Source organism: Echinops telfairi, unplaced genomic scaffold (assembly GCF_000313985.2).
Source record: "Echinops telfairi isolate 266 unplaced genomic scaffold, ASM31398v2 ScPeMD7_7420;HRSCAF=8458, whole genome shotgun sequence".
NCBI lineage: Eukaryota > Metazoa > Chordata > Mammalia > Afrosoricida > Tenrecidae > Echinops > Echinops telfairi.
In genome coordinates, this window is record NW_022111320.1 from 6728110 (window position 1) to 6730789 (window position 2680).

At 40.3% G+C, this 2680-nt stretch overlaps 1 pseudogene; it reads right to left on the reverse strand.

Moving 5' to 3' along the window:
• Positions 1–1885: 1885 nt before the first annotated feature.
• On the reverse strand, positions 1886–2477 carry LOC101655866 (annotated as a pseudogene).
• Positions 2478–2680: the final 203 nt, after the last annotated feature.

Below are 2680 nucleotides of genomic sequence, written 5' to 3' on the forward strand. Positions count from 1 at the left end.
GTTGCTTTAATAGCTCATTATCGTCCCTAAAGCCCATGTAACCCCTTAATTTTTCATTTGTTTTCTTGGTTATTCTATCTCATCCTAATCATTTTTCTCCATTCCTATCATTAAAAAATTGAAATATATTGCATTCCTCCTCGCTAGTCTTGCTTTTGTATATTGTCTGAAGCAATCGATCACAGCTTTTTTCTATGTAGTCTTAAAAAAGAGAGAGAAAGAAACTATTTGTTTAACTGGCATTTAAAAGAAAGGAATGCTTTAATATGATAAAAACATAACAAATAATGGATTTCCCTGGGAACTTTTCATTAAAACTACTGTAGCTAAAGCCCTGGAATAGGCCCAGGATTTAGCTTTTCCAGCTCAATGACATTAGTTATGAATTATACCTGCTTTCCAGTTTCTGAAATTCTGTTATTGTCTTCTCTCCTGCTCACTATATTTGTGGGATTCTTTCTTTCACTTTAATCCTTTTATATTCTAGTAGAATTATGGGCAAGGATAAAACTGAATATACATTCAATGTACCTTCTTGGCTATCTGTCACTATTTATCGAGCTCTTACTAACAAGGTGAAACTTGGATCAAACCTAAGGTCTTCTGGCTACGAAGAGTACTTTTTTCTCTATACCACACAACTGCTAGATTTTTGAAGATGGTAATAATTTGAAAAAGATTTATATTGCCGTGCATATAATGTTTTCTTTTTGAAACACTGTAACACTTTCCTTTTGCCATACTTATTCAGTCCTTATGATGAACTAATAATACAAGAAACTAGACTATGAAGAGAAACATGACCTCAGGATTGGAGAAAGCTACAGGCTTGCTACTGAAAGAGAAGAGAACTTGAAACACATCGTGGTGGAAGTCGTGGATTGCAGCCTTCAATGTGGGTTATAACTCAATGTAAAGAAAGCAAGTATCCTCACAACTAGACCAATAAACAGTACCATGATAGAGAAAATACTAAAGTTGTCAAGGATTTCAACTTTTTAAGTGGATCTACAATCAACGTAGCAGGAGCAAGTCAAGTGGTCAAAATCTCATATTGTACTGAGCATAAGACCTCTTTAATGAGCAAAGATGTCCCATTGAGTCCTACGGTGTTCCTGACCCAAGCCGTGGTATTTTCAATCACTTCACATGCATGCAGATGTGTAGCTGGCATTTAAAAGAATGGAATGCTTTAATATTTTAAAAAGCTGGACATCAAATAAGGGATAGTGAACAAGAATGAATATATTTTGATTACGGTGTGAAGAAAACTGAATATACCTGGGACTGCTAGAAGAACAAATAAATCTGTCTTGGAAATAGTTTTGCTCAAATATTTAATTAAAAGGGGGGATGGTGAGACTTTCATCTCATGTACTTTGAGCATGTTATCAGGAGGTGTCCCTGAAGAATGCATCTTGCTTGGTGAAGTAGAGGAGCAGCTTTAAGTAGCAAGACCCTTAGTAAAATAGATTGACACAGTGGCTGCAACAGTGAGTTCAAGCACAGCAGGACTCACCATTGTCTTGTTCTGTTTTACATGCAATTTGGCAACAGTGTTAATTAAAAATTAAGGAGCCTTGGTGACACTGTGGGGTAGGCATTCAGACCCACCAGCCTCCACAGGGGAGGCTATTTGCACCCATGAATATTTATAGTTTTAGAAACCTTACATAGGGGCTCTGTGAGTTGGAAGCAACTCTATGGCAGAGGTTTATTAGTAATTATTTTAGATTAAGAGAAACCACTCAAGATAATTGTCATTCTTTTGAAATATTTTAGTTTCTTTTTCTAAAACTGAAATTCATCAAATGAGACATTCCTTAGATGAAGAGATGACTTTTTTTTTTTTTTTTCCCAGTTAAGGACTAAGTCTTTATTGGGCTCAGACCAGGAGTCCATGGGTCTTTAGAACCTTTGTGTACTTGTTGATCTTTGTCTTCGAGTTCTTCTCGGCCTGTTTCTGCAGCCTCATGAGCTGCTTCTTCCTCCTGTAATGGAGTTTGTCCCTCTCCTTCCTCTTCTCCAGGGTTGCTGGCACCGCCTGGTACTTCCAGCCCACCTCATGGGCTAGGCGGCCCAGGTAGGCAAACTTGCGTGTGGGCTTCGGTCGCACCACCTTGAGGGCAGCAGGGACCACCTTCCGCTTTTTCTTATCATAGGGTGGTGGGATCCCATAGAACACTTTGAGCCGGTCCAGGGCAGCCTGGCCCCACTTGGTCTTGTGCGGCATACGGTACCGCACACGGTTCGCTAGAAGATGCGGCTGGGGGCCCAGACGTGGTAGGGGCCACGGAGGGGTTGGTGTTCATGCGCTTCCGGAGGAAGGCCAGGCACTTCAACTTGTTTCTGTAGAAGTTGGCAGAAATGTTGATGCCCTCACAGCGCACCAGCAGCACTTGCTTGGCCACAGTGGTCGCCAGACGGCCCAGGAGATGGCCACGGCCATCGAGCACCAGGACCTGTCCCTCCGCCATCTTCAGCAGCCACCTGGGAAAGCGAGATATATATATGTATGTGTGTGTGTGTGTGTGTGTGTGTGTATATATATATATGAAAATCAAGGTCATTTTGGTATTCTAATTAGCTATATGTTTAACAAAGTTGTTTGAGTCCAAGATTCTTTGTATCTTTAGTATTTATTGTTATGCTACTTAGGTTCTTTCAAAATCTTTTTATA